The sequence below is a fragment of the Mauremys reevesii genome, unplaced genomic scaffold, assembly GCF_016161935.1.
Source record: "Mauremys reevesii isolate NIE-2019 unplaced genomic scaffold, ASM1616193v1 Contig7, whole genome shotgun sequence".
NCBI classification, from domain to species: domain Eukaryota; kingdom Metazoa; phylum Chordata; order Testudines; family Geoemydidae; genus Mauremys; species Mauremys reevesii.
In genome coordinates, this window is record NW_024100884.1 from 706,195 (window position 1) to 729,924 (window position 23,730).

Consider the following 23,730-nt stretch of genomic DNA (forward strand, 5'->3'; position numbering starts at 1 on the left):
CATAGCCCTTCTACTTTAAAAGTGATGGGGTCATGGTCCCCTCACCAATCCTGTTCTGGTGTTCCTGCTAAGTGCAGAATCATGAGATCTGCTTCCTCGCTGGGTTGTGTCCCCCCAGCACCAATGGGGAATCTGGTGTAAAAGAGCCCAAACCTTCTACTGGCTGAGTAGCAGAATCCAGAAATCTGTGACGTCATGGGAGATGGAAAGATTGTCTTGTTTCTGTATAGTTCCATGCAGAGTTGGGACAGGGGCAGCATCTTATATGGGCTCGAGGTGCTTAAGCACCAGGAATATTCAAGGCTGAGGGCTCTGCTCCACCAACATTTGGAGCTGGGTTTCTCCCCTGCCCCGCCTCGGAGCTTCCCTACCTGAAAGAAAACAGCCAGTGCCTCTCTCCTTTGTTTGTGCGGCTTCTGCCTAAGGCTATAGAGATCAGGAGACGGCAGTCTCTTGGAGCACCGTGGGAGGGGAAGAGGGAGAGAGGAGGAAGAAGGAGGCACACAGGTACTTGGGAGCTCTCTCCCCCGCACCCTTCCAGCACCCAGGGGCAGCAGCAGGGGTGGGGAGGCCACACATGATGACAACCCCCACCCCCCCGGTGTGATGAACTGGGAATGTTCTTAATGTTTTCCCTGAATACTGTGTTGGTGCCTCAGTGTCCCCTATGCAGTTCTTAAGTATCTAGGTGGTGGATCAGGGTGTGTGATTGCTACAGAGCAAAGGGCCAGTGCACCTAAATGCCTGACACTGTCTCCTAGCAACTGATGGCCTGGGCCCCTCCTCTGCAAAGGTGCCAGCTGAAGGTGTTGGAGACAAAGAGATCAGGTGACCTCCTGGCCCGGGAAAGGAACTGAGCAGAGAGGAGTGGGGGCTGGAGAGGGTTTGGGAGTCTGGAGATGGCTGGGGATGAGGAGTGAAGTGCAGACAGGGTGGGTCTGGCTCACTGCCCCCAGAATGGACCCGGCCAAGGGGTCCAGTTCACTGTACCTACAAGCTCTGTTTTAGACCATGTTCCTGTCATCGAATAAACCTCTGTTTTACTGGCTGGCTGAGAGTCACATCTGACTGCGAAGTGAGGGTGCAGGACCCTGTGGCTTCTCCAGGACCCCGCCGGGGCGGGCTTGCTGTGGGAAGGTCACGGAGGGGCAGAGGATGCTGAATGCTCCAAGGAGAGACCCAGGAGGTGAAGCCGTGTGAGCTTCTTGCCCTGAAAAAGTCTGCTCCAAGGGAGAGGAGGTGCCCCAAAGTCCTGACTGGCTTGGTGGGGAGCAGTTCCAGAGCAGCGCCCAGGGACTCCGTGACACCCGGTACCCACTATAGGGGAGGCGAGTGGGCTTTCTGGACCTGAGAGAGTCCCTAGGAGCATGTGCAGTGACTGTGGTGCAGAGTGAGTGTGCTGCGGGGGCGGGGGGAGGAGGGATCCCTCCCCTGGAGCTTGCTGCTGCCAGTAACGGGGCGGGGGGGAGTCCTCTCTGGCCATAGCCCTGGGGCAGCCTGTCTGCATCCCAAGTTCCTTATCCCCAGTCCTGCCCCACCCCAGAGCCTGCGCCCCCAGCACCCCAACCCTGAGCACCATCCTGCACTGTGAACCCCTCATCCCCAGCCCAACCCCAGAGCCGTCACCTGAGGGGGAAAACATGCAACTTAAATTTGGTGGTCAGTTTGGAGTATCATTGTGTTTAGCACAATACTTGATTATTTTACACCCCTTTAAAGTATATAACTAGCCTTATACAGGTGTTACAAAGTGGGAATGTTCTTAATGTTTTCTCTGAATACTGTGTGGGTGCCTCAGTTTCCTCTATGCATTTCTCAAGGATCTAGATGGTGGGATAAGGGGGCGTGATTGTTGTAGAGCCCTAGAGTGCCAGTGTGATGCCATCTGCACAGAGAATGGCCAAAACACTGTCTCCAGGCAACTGATGGCCTGGGCCGCTCTCCTGCAAGCTGCCAACTGAAGGTGTTGGAGAACAAAAAGATCAGGTGGCCTCCTAATTCCTGGAAAAGAGACAAAGGCCAGAGGAGGGAGTGTCAGTGCCTGTGCGGACTTCCGGGAAGTGCATGGTGTGGAAGGGGATGCTGGGATGCTTTGGAACTACTCCATACAAAGCCAGTCAGGACTCTGGGGGAGCTTCCTCTCTCTGAGCATACTGTCTCCAGGGCAAGAAGTTTACACCTTCCTGGGTCTGACCTTGGAGCATTCAGCATGCCCTTCCACACCATGTGCTTTCCGCAGCGAGTCTGGCCAGGCAGGTCCTGGAGCAACCTGAGGTCCCTGCACCCCAACTCTGCAGTCAGACGTGACTCTCAGCCAGCCAGTAAAAACAGAAGGTTTATTAGACGACAGGATCATAGTCTAAAACAGAGCTTGTAGGTACAGAAAACAGGACCCCTCAGTCAGGTCCATCTTGGAGGGTGGGGAGCCTAGACCCAAGTTCTGGGCCTCTCCCCATTTCCCCAGCCAGCTCCAAACTGACACTCCCTTCTCTAGCCTTTGTGTCTCTTCCGGACAAGGAGGCCACCTAACCTCTTTGTCCCCAACACCTTCAGTTGGCACCTTGCAGGGGAAACTGAGGAACCCACACAGTATTCAGAGAAAACATTAAGAACATTCCCACTTTTTCACAACAGATGCAACAAAATTTAATACCGTATATTGAAGCAAGCAGGTGCTGCTTCTGACTTTCCACTTTTAATTGACCCTCGTAATCTTGTGGTGCCGACGCATTGTAGCTTCATTTTATATCGGCTTACAGGGCGAGAGTGGGGGGGGGGGGGTACGACCACCATTTTGGGCACCACCAAAAATTATACAAACCTGCCACCTATGGGTGCCAGGTCATAGCAAGGTCCCCATGTCAAAATTGAACACTGACAAACATTGGAACCAGTCTGTCTCACCTGTGTGCTAGTATTGCTAAATTAGGTATTAGAATGATAAGAATGTGTTTAGTGTTTAGGCTTTATTGAATGCTGTGAGTTGCTGCATGCATTAATGTCACTTATAACATATATCCCATAGAGTAAAGTAATGTTTGAGTGATTGTATTGTGAGCCTCTGTGACTATGTGAATCACCAGACTGGAGAGATACGTTAATTAGAGTGATAAGCTGAAGATCAAGAGAAAGTGTTACCTCCTTCCCAATAGGAAGTGTCCATCACTACCAGATGGTCTATTGTGGAACATTAAAGAGAACAAAATACTTGTTTTTTCTGCTCCGTCCCCCATTAAGATAAGTCATGCAAGTTCCTTTCCTCCCTTGAGTTTGCAGTTCAGAGCATATGGTGGGGGTGGGGAGGGAATAGAAACACCCAGCAAGAAGGAACTGGTTATCTCTATACTGCTTGGACTGGGGGGGAGGGGGAGTTTTCTAGGCATAAGCAAGAGATCCCCAGCTGCTTAGTCTGGGTTAGCCCTATAGGATGTATAGAGGTTCCTTATTATAAATACTTCTATTACTTTGAGAAACGTAAGAATGTAACTAAGGGCTGGTTTATACTAAGAGGGGGGATCGATCTAAGATACGCAACTTCAGTACGTGAATAGCGTAAATGAAGTCGAAGTATCTTAGATCGAATCACTTACCGTCCTCACAGCGCGGGATCGACGTCTGCGGCTCCCCCTGTCGACTCCGCTACCGCCGTTCATGTTGGTGGAGTTCTGGAGCAGGAGCGCTTTCGGGGATCGATATATCGCGTCTAGATGAGACACGATATATTGATCCCCGAGAAATTGATTGCTACCCGCCAATACGGCCGGTATTGAAGACGTACCCTCAAGTATGTATATGTTTACCTGCATTAACCTTGTAAAGAACTCTCTTGTTTCCTATTCCTATTTAATAAATCTTCATGTAGTATAAGATTGGCAAAAGGGGTACACATCCATAGATAGGGTGCTCTCGAACAGATCTGGAACAGTCACTGGGAGGACCCCTTCAGTGTGTCAGCCCCCATAGGGTCACACTCTCACTAGGGTAAGCCACTTGGCTTCACAACCTCTTGGGAACAAAACTTAGACTGTTAAGCCCCCCTGCTTCATGCCATGGGCTCCCTTCAGGTCTCTTCTGTTGGTTGATTTGTTTTTTTCCAGATTTCCGTTTGTTTGTTTGTTTGTAGTGGGTGTTTAAGTAGAAGAGCTCCTGTAGTGAGAGTCCTTCTTGGTATGGTGGAAAGGAGCTACAAAGTAGCTCTTAACTCCCTTAAGCATCTTTGACATTTCAGGCCTAATTAATTCATTTCTCTGTAGACAGACATAACCAGACAGGTCGCTATATGAAGCAGTAGGAGACTCTGTAAGATATTTAGGACATCAGTCTTTTAACATGAAATCCAACATCTTCTTCTCCTCCCTAAGCCCCCTAAATACCAAGGGATAGATTCACCAACAGATTTAGTAGCCTAATGACCACATTAGAAACCTCAATCCCACAATCAGGCCTAAAATGGGATTGAAACCCCACCCCAGCTGTCCCTGAATTCTATCGACATCTGAGCTCACTTTGCACCTCAGTTTTTGCAGTAAAAGTTCCCTGGGCACCTATAGTTCTGCCTATGAGTATGCACTTTGTAGCCCTAGGTCTTGTCTTCATGGCGTGGCAGTGTGAACCACAGGACTGTAACCTGTAGACCGCAGCAGCCCATTGTGGTTTAAATGCCCCACGTAGACACTGGTAGTGTACAAAGATATTGTTCTGGTGAAAACAGGGAGGAGTTAGAACTTCAAGCTGGTGTGCTGAGCAATGTTGGGAAGGAGATAAACTCTCCTCCTTTCCGAGTGAGATGACTGTTGGAAGGAGGGCAGATTATGAGAAATCTTCCCCTTTTGAGCGGGTGAGTTACTAATTTCCAAATATTGGGCTTTTTCCTGTAAAATAGCGAGTGCTGGCCCCTCTGGGAGAAAGAAGGTTGAGCTAGGTGGGCCCTTGGCAGAGTGTTGGGGCTGGCAATTCTTAGGGTCCCAGGTTTCTGATGGCTGCTCAAAGATAACAGTGATTATCGCAGGCTAACTGAGAGTAAAGATTCCTGGTTTATCTTCTTAGCTATGGAAGGGAAGACGTCTGTAGTGGCAACAACAGGAGTCTAGGCAGAAATATTCGACCTTTCCCAGAAGATGTTGTGAAGGCCAAGAATATAACAGGGTACAAAACCCCTAGATAAATTAATGGAGGATAGGTCCATCAATGGCTATTACCCACCAAGCACGTAAAGTTGACTGACAAACACCCCTGAGGAATGTTATTATTGTTGAAGACATCATCTAATCTATCTATCTATCTATCTATCTATCTATCTATCTATCTATCTATCTATCCCCCACGGCCCCCCCCCCCACCCTCCTATTTCTTTCAGTCGTTATTTCTCTAACAACGGGTCTTCCTCCTTTGTTCTGGATCCCCAGATGCAGAAAGTGTGACCGCTCGGGGACGAAGTTGCTGTTACTTTTAAAGGGGGGGGGGTATGCAAATAGGGGTGACCATTTCCTGTTTAAATCAGCCTTTCTCTTTGCCCAGGCTGCAACCAGATTCACAGTCAGCAGCTCCCTGGGTCTGTGCAGTTACCAGCCATTCCCGTGAGAACTTTCCCCTTAGCACCAGGGAAAATGAGACTTTGCCTCCATTTCCTTTTTACTTTGTAGTGGTTTTGAAGGTATTTGCTCGTACTTTATAGATATAGGGGAATATTGTGTTCTTCGCGAACAATATTGATATGACTCTCAATGTGATTTTATTCCCAGGTGCCCGGTCCCAAGTCCAGCTGGTGGAGTCCGGAGGGGATGTGAAAAAGCCCAAAGACTCTCTCCGTCTCGCCTGCAAAGCCTCCGGGTTCACCTTCAGCAGCCACTGGATGAGCTGGGTCCGACAGGCTCCCTGGAAGGGGCTGGGTGGCTGAGATTAGACCGGATGCATCCAGCCAATGGTATTCCCCAGCTGTTTAAGAGCGATTCACCATGTCCAGGGACAATTCCAACAATCTGCTGTATCTGCAAATCAGGGTCGGCTCTACAGTTTTCGCCACCCCAAGCAGCGCACTGAATTGCCGCCGCAGATGGCGGGGGCAGTCCATGTGCCCTTAGGGCGGCAGGCATGTTTCCGCAGCGGCAGCAATTCGGCGGCAGCTTCTATGTTTAGCTGTCCGCGACAGCTTCAGCTAAACATAGAAGCTGCCGCTGAATTGCCGCCACCGCGGAAACACGCCTGCTGCCCTAAGGGCACATGGACTGCCCCCGCTGCATGAGGTGGCAATTTGGCGTGCTGCTTGGGGGCAAAACAACAGGGACAGCCACCCCTTGCAGATTGCTGCCCCAAGCACCAGCTTGGAATGCTGGTGCCTGGAGCTGGCCCTGGCAGGGAAGGGAGTTACGCGTTTCCAGCCTTTCACACAATGAGGCTGAGGTTTTTGAAGTTGCCTCAGAGATCTGGATGCCCGTCCAAATTCCTGTTTGAAACCTTGTTAAAACTTTCTTTTCATGTTTTTGTAACAATCAGACATGAACAAGGCCCTTATCCCTGACCTAGGGTGTCCTGCAGGTGTCTTCCTGCTCCCTGAAGCTCTCCTTAGCTGAGGGACTTGCTAGCCAGGCTTTTATGAGGACAAGGAGATTTTTAAGCCATCACCTGATTCCTGGCCTCAACATCAGCTGATTAGTCACAGGGTGGGGGCTGGGCCCAACTCCCCTTAAAAGACCAGACACCCTGTGACACTTAGTCTCGCCCATCTTAACACTTTCACTCCCCGACCACTGTTCCCTGTCTACCTATTGCCCCTTCTGCCTTCTATGTCTGAGCTCAGTGATTGCTCTTTCTACAATCGCTGTTCCTCTCATCCAGTTCCATCCTATACCCTCTCCAATCCGGCTTCTGTCCCCTGCACTCCCCTGAAACCACTCTTGCCAAAGTCTCTAATGACCTTCCTGGACAGATCCTATGGCTTCTATGTGATCCTCACCCTCCTTGCTCTAGCTTCATGCTCCTCCTCCTGACACCATTGACCACTCCTGTCACCATTAAATCCTTGGCTTTCACAGCTCCCTCCTCTCCCACTTCTCTTCCTGCCTTTCTAATTGCTTCTTCTGTGTTTTTTTTGGGTCAGTTTCTTCCTGTCTTCCTCTTTCAGAGAACAACCCCTGAGCCCAGTGCTTGGCCCCCTGCTCTCCTCTCTCCACACCCTGCCTCCAGTAGCTCATACCTACATGCATAGCTTCAGATACCACCTCTATGCTAATGTTTCTCAAACTCTTTCTCCGCTAAAGACTCTTCCCACATCTCAGCCTGTCTGACATCTCCTCATTAATGTCCAGAGGGCAACTTAAGTTCAACAGCTGAGTGTTTAATCTCTTCTGCACCCCTCAGAGCCCTCCTCACTTCCTAGTTTTTTCATCTCTTTGGATAACACCATGAGCCCTCCCAGAGGCAGGGGTCTGTGGCTGCTCCCCCTCCCTCCCTGCCTCCCATCCACATTGGGCTGCCCTGAGCTAGGTACCAGGATCTCTGTCTTTCCTGTGGTCCAGAGACTGTAGACCTGAGGCAGGATGTGAAGCTTGAGCTGATTGGAAGGAGTCCAGAGTGGAATGGGAGGCCTGGGGTCTGAGCCCTGCTTGAGGTGGCTCCTTATGGGAGGGGATTGGGGCCATTTCCCCTGCCCCGGCAGGGAGAACCAGTCCATGATGTTGGCCTAGGTTGGGAGAAAAAACTGTCCTGTATTTTTGAAATACAGTGTTGGCCACCTTAACAACACCCCCATCCTTCCAGTCACTCAGGCAAGAAATCTGGGCATCATCTCTGACTCGCCCTCTCACTGGGCTGCACATCCTGACCTCACCCCAGTCTCCCTGCTCCTGTGCATATAACACATCACAGATTCAGCCTCTTGTGTTTGTCCTGACAGCCCAGGTTCTTGTTCACCCCATCATCTCATCATCTCGTTCACCCCATCATCTCACACCTCCACTGCTGTGATCTCCTCCTGCCTGGCCTAGATGTCAGGGGCTTTGTTCCCTCAGCTGCACCCAAAGCACATCTGCTAGGCTCAGCCCTCAGGCTTGTCTCTCCTGCCACATCCACTACTTAGTTCCACTGAGGCCACCTCCAGCACCACTCCAGAGCAAGCTCCTTGTCTTTGCCTTTAGGCCGCTCAACACAACATTGAGTCTCACCCTGTCTGAGCGATTGGTGCCACCTTCCCCCTGCCAGCAATGGCAGCCTGCAGGGCCGGTTTTAGGGGTGGGTGTGCAGGAGGCAGCTGCTGGGCTTTTTTTTTTTCTTTTCTCCTGGCAGCCTAGGTAGGGTGACCAGGTAGAAAGTGCAAAAAATCTAGACTTTTTTTTTTTTTGTGGTAGGGTGTATAGTTGCATATATAAGACAAAGCCCCTAATATTGGGGTGTCTGGTCACCCTCAGCTTGGGTCACCCACCTGTCTGCTTCTCCCTTAAACACTTCAGTGTTTTCTCCCTCTCCCTCTCCACGTACAGAAAAACACCCCCTTGGTGTTAGTAAAGCTGCCCCCTTCTCTCTTCAATCCCTCCTCCAAACCCAGCTGTGCTGCGGCCCCTGGAATCTCTCCCGTCTGGCATTTGGGCACCTGCTGAGCTGGGATTTTATTTATTTTTATTGTTACCTCCCCCTTCCATCTCCTTCTCCCCACTTGTCCATTTCATCCCCCATTGTACCTTGTCTGCCATGCAGAGGGTGAGCTCCCTGTGCCAGGGACTGTCGCTTTCTTAGGCTTTGGCTACACTTGCACTTCAAAGCGCTGCCGCGGCAGTGCTTCTGCGGCAGCGCTTTGAAGCGCTAAGTGTAGTCAAAGCGCCAGCGCTGGGAGAGAGCTCTCCCAGCGCTGTCCGTACTCCACCTCCCTGTGGGGAATTACGTACAGCGCTGGGAGCCGCGCTCCCAGCGCTGGGGCTTTGACCACACTGGCGCTTTGCAGCACCGCAATTTGCAACGCTGGAGAGGGTGTGTTTTCACACCCTGCTGCAGCGCTGCAAATTTGCAAGTGTAGCCAAGGCCTTAGATGCAGTTTGTGTGGACGAAGGGGACAGTGGGTGTGTCTGGGAGCCATAGAAGAGGCTGTTGTTTTAGTTGTGGCAGGATCTAATGAGGGCCTGAGAGAGAGACTGTGCTGCAGGGATGGAGAGAAAAGGGCAGATACTGGAGATAACAATCAAGCGGCAGCAGCAGTGTTTGGAAATGGCCTGGGTGTGCAGAGTGAGAAACCAAAAATAACCACAAGGCTGTGGGCACTGAGATTTGACCAGGGTGATCACTAGGGACCCCAGTGAGAGCGGTTCGAGTGGAGCAGGAAGTCAGACTGGAAGGGATCTAGGACAGCTGGAGACACAAGCATTGTTTGCAGCCTGGGTTCACTGAGTTCAGAGTCAAAAGGGAGGAGGGAGATGGGCAGCAGTTAGAGGGATGTGGGGGAAGAGGATGAGGTTTGTGGATAAAGTTAGACTAGAGCATAAAGGCCCTAAGACTGTAAACTCTTTGGAGTAGGGATTGTGTCTCTTACAGTCTGGAGTGTGTGTGAACAGGTCCTAGTGCTATGGGCAGAGCCAGATTAAGAAAGGGACTTTAGAGGCTATAGTAGCCCAGGGCCCTGTGCTACTACAGCAGTGGGGCCCGGGCTGCAGTCACTACAGCTCCTCTGTGTTGCATTCTTGGCCAGCTCAGCCTGGAGGATGGGGGAGTGGTTCTGTGCACTGCTGACCTGTTTCTCCCACACCCACCCTGGGCTGGAGCTGCGCCACCACTAGTGCAGGGAAGCTCTCTGTCCCAGTGCTTTGCTCGCTCCACCCCCACCGCTCCCATAGGCTGGGAATTGGGGCCAATGGGAGCTGGGGGGGTCGATGCTTGCAGGTGTCCCTCCTCGACACCAAGTGGGAATGCCAGGTAAGTGCCCCACACGCCAGCCCGCTCCTACACCCTCCCATATGCTACATTTCCACCCCCAAGCCTGCTCCTTCCCCCTCCCTCCCTCCCAGACCCCCACCCCCAGCCCGTTCCCCAACAGCCTCCTCTGACACACTGAACACCTCATTTTTGGCCCAACCCCAGAGCAAAGGGGGCCCCACAAAATCAACTAGCCCCAGGCCCCCAGGAGAGTTAATCCAGCCCTGGCTGTGGGGTCCAGCCCTGAGTGTGTGAGTGCAGGACCTAGTGCAGTGAGGCCCAGCGCTGAGTGTAACCTCTAGATGCAACTGGAATGCAAATAACAATGTGGAGTGGGGCAGGAGACTGGCCATAGCATATGCAGGTATGACATCGGGTGGAGCTTAAAGGTATAGTTGCCAACCCTCCAGGATTGTCCTGGAATCTCCAGGCATTAAAGATTAATCCTTAATTAAAGATTATATCATGTGATGACATCTCCAGGAATACATCCAACCAAAACTGGCAACTCTACTTGAAGGTGTGTGTGTCTTTGCAGAGGACAGGAGATGAAGAGGAGCGGGTGGGGAGAGTTTCAGGGATCAATATGGGAGGGACAAGGAGTAGTGATGTGGAGCCAGGAAGCCCTGTTCTCTGGTTCAGGTTTACCTGTGCAGTGTCTGAGGTGTATAACATAGTACATGTAACAGCTGGGGCAGGACAGGTTGGGTCCCTGCCTCCATAAGAAGCCGGCTCCTGTGCTGTTCTCTGCCTAGCGTCTTATGGACACATTTTACAAAGCATTCACATCACTAGTGAGGGAGACATTGCTTTTCGCTCAACTATTTCCCATTAAGTTTTGAGATTCAATGTTAACTCACGTCTTTGACTTTCCAGAGGAATACAAGGCAGTGAAAGGTATGTGTGTTTTTACTAGTGTAAGCAGAGTCAGACCCTGACATCTGGTGGTGAATTATGGTGAATGTGGAAAAGAACTTAGTGGGCCGATCTTGTTTGCATAGGCACACCCGCTCTGCCTAGTATGAGCCCATGGCAGCCCCAAATGGTCACTTTGGCAGCTGTGTGATCCCCAATTTCTCAGGCCTTGTCTACACTACAGGACTATTTCGAATCTACTTAAGTCGAATTTGTGGATTCGACCTTAATAAGTCGAATTTGTGTATCCATACTAAATACACAAATTCGAACTTCTGAGTCCACATTCACGGGGCCAGCTTCGACTTTGGAAGAGGTGCACTGTGGGAAGCTATCCCACAGTTCCCGCACTCCCCGCTGCCCATTGGAATTCTGGGATTTCCCACCAATGCATGCTGGGGGGAAAAATGTGTCGAGGGTGGTTTTGAGTAACTGTCGTCATTGAACCGCCAATCACGCCCTCCCTCTCCTCCTTGAAAGCGCCGGCGGCAAATCTGTTCGCGCCCTTGTCTGGTCGGTTACAGCGCGGACGCCACAGCACTGCGAGCATGGAACCCGCTGCGATCATCGCTGCACTTATGGCCGTTATCAACTCCTTGCACCTTATCGTCCACCTCTTCCACAGTCAGCTGCTCAGAAACTGGGCGAGGAGGCTCCGGCAGCGCGGTGAGGAGAGTGGCACAGACCTCTCAGAAAGCAGGGTACGCCGGGCAGTGGAGATCATGGTGGCAATGGGTCACGTTCATGGTGTGGAACGGCGATTCTGGGCCCGAGAAACAAGCACAGACTGGTGGGACCGCATAGTGCTGCAGGTCTGGGATGACACAGAGTGGCTGCGAAACTTCAGGATGCGTAAGGGCACTTTCCTTGAACTGTGTGACTTGCTGGCCCCTGCCCTGAAGCGCCAGGACACAAGGATGCGAGCAGCCCTGAGTGTGCAGAAGCGAGTGGCCATAGCCCTCTGGAAACTAGCCACGCCAGACAGCTACCGGTCAGTAGCGAACCACTTTGGCGTGGGCAAATCTACCGTGGGGATTGCTGTCATTCAAGTAGCCCACGCAATCGTTGAGCAACTGCTCTCAAAGGTAGTGACTCTCGGAAATGTCCAGGTCATCATAGATGGCTTCGCTGCGATGGGATTCCCAAACTGCGGTGGGGCTAAAGATGGGACTCACATCCCTATCCTGGCACCGGCCCACCAGGCCAGCGAGTACATTAACCGAAAGGGCTACTTTTCAATGGTGCTGCAAGCTGTGGTGGACCATAGGGGACGTTTTACCAACATCAACGTCGGGTGGGCGGGCAAGGTTCATGACGCGCGTGTGTTCAGGAACTCTGGTCTGTTTAGACGCCTCCAGGCAGGTACTTTCTTCCCGGACCACAAAATAACGGTTGGGGATGTGCAGATGCCTACAGTGATCCTCGGGGACCCGGCCTACCCACTAATGCCCTGGCTCATGAAGCCCTATACAGGCGCCTTGGACAGTGAGAAGGAACACTTCAACTACCGGCTGAGCAAGTGCAGAATGGTGGTGGAGTGTGCTTTCGGACGTCTCAAGGGGAGATGGCGGACCTTACTGACTCGCTCGGACATCAGCGAAAAGAATATCCCCGTAGTTATTGCTGCTTGCTGTGTGCTCCACAATCTCTGTGAGAGCAAGGGCAAGACCTTTTTGGCCGCTTGGGAGGTTGAGGCAAATCGCCTGGCTGCTGTTTACGATCAGCCAGACACCCGTGCTGAGAAAATATCCCAGCGGGAAGCGATGTGCATCAGGGAGGCTTTGAAAGCGAGTTTCCTCGCAGAGCAGGGTAACCTGTGACTGTCCACTTGATTTTAAGAGAGCCTGATCACAAACCAAGTTTCCCCCACTTCTAAAGGACATTTTAAAACTAAGGACATGTTTCAGTAATTAATAATAAATCTTTCGTTGACTTTGCATTTCTGTTTCTTGGTTGAAACATGGAGGCATTCTGTGCTGGGTAAGGTGTGCACTGATGTACAGACCGCTTGTCCAAAAGAGGACGGACAGCCTCCTGCTCCTACATAGGTCTGCGGGGTGGGGGATGGTTTACGGTGGTTGTGCATGTAGGGGGAGGGTTGCAGGAATGGGTGGGTTTGCAGGAAGGGGCGAGGGGTGCCGTCCTTGGATAGGGGTTAACATGACGGCTGTGGGTTTGGGCGTTGGAAGGGGTGAGGGGTGTGGGGGAAGGGTGAGTATCTGCCCCTGGATGACGGCTCTTTTTTGGGCTCAGGGCACCGGGGAGGATCGTGGCTACGGTCCAAGTGCATGTGAAGGGAAGCCTGTCTTTACATTCGGGGATGGCAGGCACCAGGACCCTGGACTACCATACACATCAAGGAAAGACCCGGGGCAGCATACACCACACAGACTGTCCCTGGTGCCTAGTGACTGCAGTCTGTGTGTGCCCTGCAGTTGATCCTGCAGCCAAGTGTGTACCATGGCACTGTGGGCTATGCACTGAAATTTCAATTCCCCCCCCCCCACACACAACAACAGAAAGTCTTCTGACACCAGAAACGTGACGGAAACAGTCAGTAACACCAAACCGCTTTTAATAATGTAGTACACAGTGGGGGGTTTGAACTTGGAGTTGGGACTGGTTGACGCTGTAACGAAAGAGCTTGTACAAATTTACAGCGCGAGAGTTGTCTCGAACATTATCGGTGTGCTGCGGTGCAGGGACAGTTCTCACGGCCCCTACCGCCCCTCCTTCTTGTAACTTTGGGTGAGGGGGGGACAGGACTTCTTGGCGTTGGAGGGCGGTTGCAGATGCACTGCAGGGGGGCTCTCTCCTCCTGCCTGCGGTCTTGCAGAACATCTACAAGGCGCCGGAGCGTGTCCGTTTGCTCCCTCATTAGACCAAGCAGTGTTTGAGTCGCCTGCTGGTCTTCCTGCCGCCACCTATCCTCCCGTTCCAGGTGTGTGCGATGCTGCTGACACAGGCTCTCCCTCGACTGTCTCTGCTCTGCCGCCTCCGCTCTGGAGCTGGCCATCAGTTCCTGGAACATGTCGTCCCTAGTCTTTTTCTTTCGGCGTCTAATCTGAGCCAGCCTCTGCGTGGGATGCCGGGCAGTCCGGGAAGGAGCCGAAGCTGTGTGATGCGAAAAAGTAGGTGATTTCCTTGAACAAATACATGTTTGCCAACAGTAAACACAGTCTAGTCAGTTTCAGTTAAGAAGACCAAAGAGGGAACCAAGTCTCAGGAGATCTCAGAACTAGTCCGAGATTTCGGAATACGTTCTCATTGGCGGCGCCATTACACTGGATAGCGCACAAGCGAGGAGAGACAGCTGCATCCCTCTTGCACAAAGTCCTGGTAAGCCTTACAGTACAGAGTGCTTATCAGTTAGTGCTTAGCTGTGCTCTCCTGCTGAAGGCAATGTGCAAAGCAGAAAAGATGACCATTTTGCGGCCCCTCCCGCCAGTGCACGGGAAAGATCACTGTATGCTTTTCCTCTGTGGCCTCCAACACATGGCTGTTAAGCGAGGGTCATTCTTATGCAAAGTAAAAGTCTGTTAAGCGAGGGTCATTCTTATGCAAAGTAAAACTCTGTTAAGCGAGGGTCATTCTTATGCAAAGTAAAAGTCTACCATTCACAATAGTAACAGTACACTAATTCCACTAATTAGATGCAGCATTTCCAGAACGACATCACCCTGAGGCGTGTCAGGCGGACTCAGAGAGAGCGGATGCTAACAGAAGCCCTGCACAGACCAGGACCATATGCTGCCATGCTCGTCGAGGCGATGGTCCCCCTTTACCTTAGGATGGCCTGGCGCGGAAGAGTGTGCTTCAACGGAGCACCCAACCAGGCACCTCTACCAAGGAACCTCCTGCTGAGGCTTTTCCAGCTGCTCTCTGAGAGCTTTTTTGAACTGTCCCCAGAGGACTATTGCTCCATTCCTATATGTGTAGACCTACTTTTTGTATAGTTTGATATTTAAAATTTTTAATATAGTATTTCTATTTTTTATATATATCCCTGTTTCTTAAAAAAATAAATGTTTCCCTGTTTGTAGCACTTACCGCCTGATCCTTCCCCTGATTCCGAGTCCGGGTTAACGGGTGGGGACGGTTGGTAGGGGATCTCTGTGAGGGTGATGAAGAGATCCTGGCTGTCAGGGAAAGCGAGAGTGGGTTCGATGTCGCCTGCGCCGTCCTCAAAAGACCCTTCCTCATCTTCCCCATCGGCGAACATGGAGGAGGAACTGTCCCGGTACACTATTCCGTCCTCGGAGTCCACCGTCACTGGTGGGGCACTTGTGGCAGACCCACCTAGAATGGCATGCAGTGCCTCGTAGAAGCGGCATGTCTGGGGCTGGGCTCCGGAGCGTCCGTTTGCCGCTCTGACTTTTTGATACCCTTGTCTTAGGTCCTTCACTTTCACGCGGCACTGCATCGCATCCCGGCTGTATCCTTTCTCTTTCATGGCTTTAGAGACCTTCTCGAAGGTCTTCGCGTTCCGCTTGTTGGAGCGCAGCTCCGAGAGCACAGACTCCTCGCCCCACACAGCGATCAGATCCTGGACTTCCCGGTCAGTCCATGCTGGGGACCTCTTTCTATTCTGGGATTGCCCGGACTCCTCTGCTGGAGAGCTCTGCATCGTTGCAGGTGCTGCGGAGCTCGCCCCGATGTGCAACCAGAACGTCAGATTCAAACCGCCCAGACAGGAAAATGAATTCAAATTTTCGCGGGTCATTTCCTGTGTGGCTGGCCAGAGAATCCAAGCTCGGACTGCTGTCCAGAGCGTCAACAGAGTGGTGCACTGTGGGATAGCTCCCGGAGCTGCTAAGTTCGATTAGCATCCACACCAAGCCTAATTCGAGCTAGCCATGTCGAATTTAGCGTTACTCCACCTGCCGGGGTGGAGTACCAAATTCGAACTAAAGAGCCCTCTAGTTCGAATTAAATGGCTTCCTGGTGTGGACGGTTGAGCGGTTAGTTCGAATTAACGCTGATAAATTCGAATTAAAGTCCTAGTGTAGACCAGGCCTCAGTTATTGGGATAGGAGGAATAAAGTGTTGTTACCCTGATTATGTGAATGAAGGACTATGAGACTGTTTTATGACAGAGGATCTCACCATCAACTAAGGAGCACTCGCTAGACAAGGGACATGGGTTCCAAAATGCAGTAAATTGAGAAAGGCAGGGGGATAGATATGTGTATTTTATGGTATGGGCCATTTTGAGGGTATAGCACACCAATTCTCTTTTTCTCTGCTTGAATAGTAGAGCTAATTTTGATTCTACTAGGAGTCTAACTAAAGACTGCTTAATTGGATTCACTTTGGACCAATGATGCATTAGCACTGGAGCTCTCCTACTACAAGCTGAAATCACTAAAAGTTTAAACCACTAAAAGAGCTAAAATTACTGAGCTGAGATCACTGACTGCTGTGTTAACTAGTGGGGGAGCCTGAAGATATATCACTAAGTGGCAGGCAGAGTGAAGCAGTTTGCAGGAAGGTTAGCAGCTTGTGGGATGGTTGGAGCAGCCCATAGATCAGCAAGTGGAGCAGAGCAGAGCAGTTTGTGGGGATGGCTCGAGCGGCTCACGGGACGGCTGGAGGAGTGGAGCGGCTGGTGGAGCAGAGCCATTCGTGGTGAAGGCTGCAGCAGAGGCAGGTCAGTTGGCCTCGGCCCATGGAAGGTGCCCCTTAACACCCTGTGTGCACCCCTCAAATTCCACCCAGGCTGGGGGGAGTAAAACTCTGCAGATAAACTTTTGAACTCTGGAGCAGCACTGACCAGGGACAGAGACTTTTGGGTTGTTGGACTTTGGGGTGATTTGGACTTAAGACCCTGAGGGGAAAAGGACATTGCCAAACTTACTTAGAGGTGGGTCTTTTGCTCATGGTTTGTGTTATGAATCCTGTTTGTGGTGTTTGCCCAACGTAATGCCACATTGTTTCCCTCCTTTATTAAAAGGATTTTGCTACACTCAGACTCTATGCTTGTGAGAGGGAAAGTATTACCTCCTAGAGGTGCCTGGGAGTGGTATGTAATTGTCCCAGGTCACTGGGTGGGGGCTCAAGCCAGTTTTGCATTGTGTTATTGAAACAGAACCCCTGGATACTGACCCCGGCCCTTGTTGCTGCCAACTCAGAGGGGCAGAAGGGTTACACTAGTTTTGATTATGCTTTAACTTGGAAAAGGAACACTCAGAGCTGTGTGTGCAAAGAAATGTTAGTGTAAAAAATTAATGTTACTGTTACAGGTAACATACAGGACAAGAGGAAATCCAGATATTACCCAGAAATAATGGATGGAAAATTTGTGGTATTGAAATATGAATATTAACTACAGTTGCCAATGGCACAAAACTATGCATCCTTGCCCCACCCTCTGCCCCGCCTCTTTCCCTAGGCCCTGCACCTTCTCTGAAGTCCACCCCCACTCACTCCATCTCTTCTCCTCCATCGCTCACTCTCCCCCACCCTCACTAATTTTTACTGGGCTGTGGCAGGGGTGCAGGAGGGGGTGAAGGCTTCAGCTGGGGGTGCAGACTCTGGGGTGGGGCCAGGGATTAGGAGTTTGGGGTTCAGGAGGGTGTCTGGGCTGGAGCCAAGGGTTTGAAGTGTGGAAGTGGGCTCAAGGCTGGAGCAGTGGTTTGGGGTGCAGGGAGGGTGTGGGTTCCAGGAGAGAGTTTGGGTGCTGGTGGGAGCTCGGGGCAGGAGTTTGGGGTGTGGGCTCTGGGAGGGAGTTAGGGTGCAGGAGAGGGTTCCGACCTGGGGCTGGAGTGCTGGAGAGGGTTTGGGGTGTGGGCTCCAACCTGGTGGCACTTAACTCTGGTGGCTCCCAGTCAGTGGGGCTCCCTGCCTGCCCTGGCTCTGCATAGCTCCTGGAAGCAGCCAGCATGTCCGGCTCCTAGGCGCAGGGAGAGCCAGGTGCCTCAGTGCCTGCAGGCACTGCCCCCGCAGCTCATATTGACCATGGTTCCTGGCTAATGGGAGCTGTGAAGCCGCCACTCAGGGCAGGGGCAGTGCCCAGAGCTTCCCTGATCCCCACTGCACCTAGGGGCTGCAGGGACATGCTGGCTGCTTCCAGGAGTCACATGGAGCCAGGGCAGGCAGGGAGTCTACCTTAGCCCCGCTGCACTGCCAACTGGACTTTTAAAAGCCCAGTCAGCAGTGCTGACCGGAGCTGCCAGGGTCCCTTTTTAACCAGGTGTTTCAGTCAAAAACCAGACACCTGGCAACCCTAATATTAATAGTTTTATTTTTCACATGAACCCTTGGAAATACAGTTTTAAACACAAATACACTTCACTTACTGACACCAGAGACACCCTGTAATGAGAACAATAATTAGTTTACATGAATAGGGCCCACCCTGAAAACTCTCCATGGATGTTCTCACACACACATAGGTTTCCTTGAAGCAGGATTGGGCCCTCTGAGCCCTATTGGTTCCCACACGCCACACGCAGCAGCTGTAGGATCAGGAACATGGGTGTGATCACACTGAAGCCGGCAGAAGTTGTAGGAGCTCAGCACTCCTTGGGGTCACCAGCATCACCCAGATGATGGAGACACTTATGAAGGAAGAGTTCTCTGAGCTGCAGGCTCAGGTTCTCTGCTGGGCCAGGACTTGAGAGGTGGGAGGCAGAGGCAGGGGCAGGGTGGGAGCTGGTTATGGCTCCCTGGTTCTCAGGCTGCCCCAGGGGCTGTTCTAATTCACTCCAGCTGGCTATGGTCCCTGAGAATTGGTGATGTGCCCTGCCCCAGCACACACACCCCAGCCCCTCCCAGTCCTGACACTCCCCCTACAGCAGGATGAGAGGGGCAATTGGCACAAGAGCCAGTTAAGTTGTTTTACCCCAGCTGGGCTCTCCCTACACCAGGGGAATTCTCTAATGTCCAGGGCCTGCTCCTAGCCAGTCTGCACCATCCCAGCACACAGTGACTAGAGCAGAGAGAGAACTGGGCCCTTTATCTGCCCCCCTGACTCACATGAGTGATCCTCACAGGTGCGGCCCCATTTATTTCTTGGGGGAGGTTTTGTGGGATCAGGTGCGGTAAAGTAGAAGCCCTAACTACTGATTAGGAGCCCAATCCTGCTGTCCTTACTCAGGCAAAATTCCCACTGAGGCCAATTTAATGTGGATTTAGAACCAGGCACTTTTGTTACTGAGAATCTCTCCTATTGATTCATTTATGTTCTTTTTTCCTTTTTCTCCTCTCTCATTCCCATGGACCCTCTGGCAGAACTGGGTAAGTTCGGTGTCATTTGTTTTTCACAGTGTGACTTGTTGAGTCTGAGTCTGCATTTCGTTTGTGTAAATTCTCATGTCTGATTATTTCAGGACTCCCCAGAGCCCGAGGATATGCAAGTAACTAACGCTAATACTGCAGCAGCCCCTCTCAGACCCATTCCCCTGGGATACTCGGTCCCTGCGCATCCTCTTAAGACTCTCACAGTAACTAAGGAGTGGGGCAAAATGTCATTGTCCATGTGAAAGTTAGAGCGAGAGAGAAAATAAAGAACACCCAGGCTCCCCCCTTCCCCCGAATACCTGCTGTGACAGGGAAGCTGGTGCCACAGGCAATTGTTTAACTGCTCTCTGTTGTTATGTTATAGTCTCTAGTCAATTAACTATTTATTTCACTGCTCACCATTGTTTGGCAGAAACATCCAACAGATGATCTTATCCAGCCCTGCTGGATGCAGTGGCAGAGAGTGGGTGGAGGGCAGAGGGGCAGCTGGTGGCTCTAGAAGGGTTGCTGGGGTGAGGAACAAGGCATCCAAACCTCCTCTCCCTGCACTGTGGGCTTGTCGGTGTGGGGAATTCACGGGGAAAAGCCCAGCACGGCTAGTGTGGAATCGCTGTTCTGCACCATAATCGTGAGAGTGTGAATTTAAAGCTATTCCTCACTAACTCCCCGTGTGGACACTATTATTCTGCACTCAGCCTGCAGCAGGGGGTGAGGGCACTCACTTCCAATGTGGACTAACCCAAAGCAGACAAGGGCACTCTTAGCATGGAATCAGAGTGTCTGCACAGGCAGTCAGTGCTGACTAGTTGTTCTACACTAGCCACTCAGGGCTTTTCCCTGTGTAGATAAACCCTTAAAGTTACTTCCAAGGGAAAGAGGAGAAGCATCCCCTCCTGTCCTAGGGTCTCACCCCCACTTTGAGCTTGTGAGTTCAAAGATGGGGACCCGCAGGTATTCTCCCTCCTTAGGGTAGGGTTCCTTCTCGCTGCCACCACTCGATTATTCGGTGAATCGAGACACCCCTCTGTTCCCCCCTCCTCCTTCCAGAGACTTTCCTGGGGAAGCACAGATCAAATTACAGAGGGAGAAAGATTCCTTTCACTTCCCTCTCCCTTCCCTGCTTTCTCTGCTTGGAGACAACCCTTGTCTCCACAGAGTGATGCCTAGCTTCCTTCCCCTGAATCCACAGGTAAGGAACTTAACCAAGTCCTGAACTTAAAAGAGTTTATTAAAAGAATAAAAAAAGAAAAAAAAATACACAATCTCTATGAATCCAAGATAGACATTCATAGGGTCTAATCTTATTAATCTCTGGAGAAATTTCTCCCTTTTCCTCAGTACAAACAATACAGGCAAAATTACGAATAATCAATACAAACACACAGAATTGCAGACACAGGATTCTTATATGAAATTACCCCGTACTTCTAATACTCACTAGCTTGAATAGAAGAAATTAGTTCAGAAAGATGAGCAGGCTTGATTAAGCGTCTGGGCTGGTGTAGTTCCAGACAGCTAAGAACACAGAACAAAGAACACAGAGACCCAAGTTCCCGCTCTCTGGGATTTTCAAATTCTCTTCCCTGATTGGTCCTTTGGTCAGGTGTTTCACCAGGTCTGTGTTAACCCTTTACAGGTAGAACTTAACCCTTAACTAACTACTTATGACACCTCCCCTCCACTCCCCTGGACCACATGCCCTGACTGTCCCTTGCTTGGTTGTCCACACTCCAGCTCCCCCATGACAACTCCACAGGTTCAGGCTTCAACAGGAACATCTGCAGAACCTGGGAAATCTGAGAGCAGCATAAAACAAATAGAATTTCTTATTGAGTTAAAGGCCAGATTCTGCCACCGTGGCACAATGGGACTCGAGGGGCTGCCCAGCGTGAGTCAGTGGGGCACAGTCTGACCCTGAACACACTGATATTATTTGCAGTGCAGATTGGCCTGGAGTTTCCAGCCACACTCAGGGCCCTGGTGCTGGGAGCTGTAAAACGCAGAACAGCCCGTCCCTGCCCCAAAGAGCTTCCAGTCTGAATAGACCAGACAGACACAGGGTGAGGGAAGGAAGGACGATTATCATGCATGACACATGAGCCCCCTTCGGGGAAGCTAGCCATGCGGCCCAGCCCCTTCTGCCCAAGGCACCGTCCCCCCCCCCACCAACTCCCATCTGCTGGAGCCCCAAATGTCACCTCCCCTCTGTCAACCAGTGCCCTGAATGTGCCCTCTCCCCTCCATTCCCCCTAGCAGCCAGAGAAGTCCTGATCAAACTGTCCTGAGCCACTGGCTGGCACCAGCACCTACCGCCCCCAGTGCCAGGTTGCCAGCTGGCCTCAGCACCGCCCCCCAGCACCAGGTTGTTAGCCTCTGGCCAGTGGCAAAGCTGAGCTCCTGCCGGCCTGGGCAATGGCTTGAGGGAGAGCGCAGAACATGGGTGGGGTCAGAGCCTGGCCTATTTTACCCACCGCCCATGACGATTATCCCCATGATGATTATCCCCATTTCACAGCCAGGGAACTGAAACACAGAGCGACTCAGTGACTTGTTCATGGTCACATGGGCAGCCTGTGGTGAAGCTGGGCCTAGATCTGCTGGTTCCTAGGACAGCACTTTAACCATGGAGGGAGTTCGTTCTGGGTAGAGGGGGAGCTGGTGGGAGCATGAGGGTGAGTGGGGCTGGTAGTAGGGGAGCTGCAGGGGGTGAGGGGTGGGCAGGGCAGAGCCTGGGAGGGGAGCACAAGGAGTGGAGCCAGTGGAGGGGATGGCAGTGGGTGTGAGGCATCCAGGGTGATGATGAGGAGTTGGGTGGCAATGATCAGAACAGAATTGCAGGGCAAGGCAAGAGTCAGGCAGGCCAGATGCTCTCTCCAGGCACCAACCTAGGCTCTGGTTCATTTCATCCCTGCTCCCCTCCCCACCTCTGCTCCCCTCCCTCTCGCTGCCCCCAGCCCAGTGGAGTCTGTGTCTATTGGGCCTCGTCACAGATGGGTCTGGGCCATTTCATGTCCCTGAGCATGTAGGGATCCTGAGCCTCCCATCATCGTCCTCCTCCCACTCTCCCTCAGCTGGCTCAGGGTGGCCCTGTGTCATAGGTTTATTCCCACTTTGAACTTTAGCGTCCCCAAGATGAGGACCTGCATGGGCTCCTCTAAACTTAAATCCTAGTTTAGATTTGGATATGCTGCCACCAGCTAGAAATTCCAGTTCCCCCAAAACTTTCCCTGGGGAACACCGATCCAAACTCCTTGGATCTTAACACAAAGGGAAATAGCCCATTCCCCCCACCTCCCCCTCCCTTAGCCGTCGGGAGAGATCACCTTGATTCAAACTCCTTGAATCAAAACAGAGAGGGATTCACCTTCCCCCCCCCCTTCCCCTGAGTTTCCCCACAAGAGAAGAAATCAATCAGGTTCCAAAAAGAAAAGATTTTATTAAAAGAAAGAAAGAAAGAAAGTAACACTATCTCTGTAACACCAGGATGAAAATATTACAGGGTCTAACTTATAAACCTAGAGGGACTCTCCCTCCCACCTTCTCAGAATAATCAAAAGTAACAGCAAACAGAAATAAAGATTTGACATACTTCAGAACTTGTACCCCCTGTAAGGGCATCTCTACACTGCAAACTTAAGTCAACCTATGTTAGGTCGCCTTACGGCCATGGCAGTAATTACTGGGGTGGCTATTGTTCACACTGCCAGCTCCCTGCCAGGAGCCCAGCTGCCCCCCAGGGATCTTGGGCAGCCACCCAGGCTTCTCACCTCCCTTAGCAGGGAGCTAGGATGGAGGCAGCCGGGCTTCAGCTGAAGCCCACCATGGGACGAGGCTTTCTTGATAATTTCACAAAGCCATTAAATTAACGACAGCCAACAGCTGACGTAAGTAAGGCAGTGTCTGCACCAACACTGCATCACCCTAACTACACTGACATTAGTCCTAAGCGTCTTGTGCAGGTGGAGTTAATATGTCGTGTAGTGCAGCACTTACATCAGTGGGAGCAAGGCTGTGGTGTGTCACGTGTGCACTGACATAATTAGGTCAGCATAAGCTGCCTTGCGTCAGACTGACTCTGTGGTGTAGACCAACCCTAAGTCAGGTCCTCTGGCCATCGCAGAGGTAGTCAATAGCACTGACCTTTCACCACTGGTGTCATGCTCCTGTGCCAGATATGGATTGGCCACAGCGCTTCCCTCCAAGCCAGATACACACCAGCTGTGTTCAGTGTAAGATCAATTAATGCTCTGCCAGCTCTGACTGAGGAGTGTTTAAAAAGGTATTTAGCACACAGCAGCACCTAGTGGCTGAACAGTATAATACAATTTAGCATTCCACTACATCTCCCCCTTTAAATCCTACATTCCTACCATTTACAGTATTTACACTGTCACACTGTATTTGGGGTGCAGTATGGATCAGTCTGTCAGGTGTCTCTGAATGACACTGGTCTTCTAATTGCATGACCCGAATATGTAACAGATTGGTCATCTGGGTGTTCATTAGTTGCAGTGACCGACTGTGGTCGGTTTGGAATCCTTGAGTCGTCTTCTTGCCCTGCCTCCACCATCTGTAGAGTTTGCTCTGTCGATTGTTCTTTCTGAGGAACAAACTGTAGATATTGACAGTTTCTGCTGAGCTCTCCTCTGTCAGTCTTGACCACATGCAACCTGGACACTG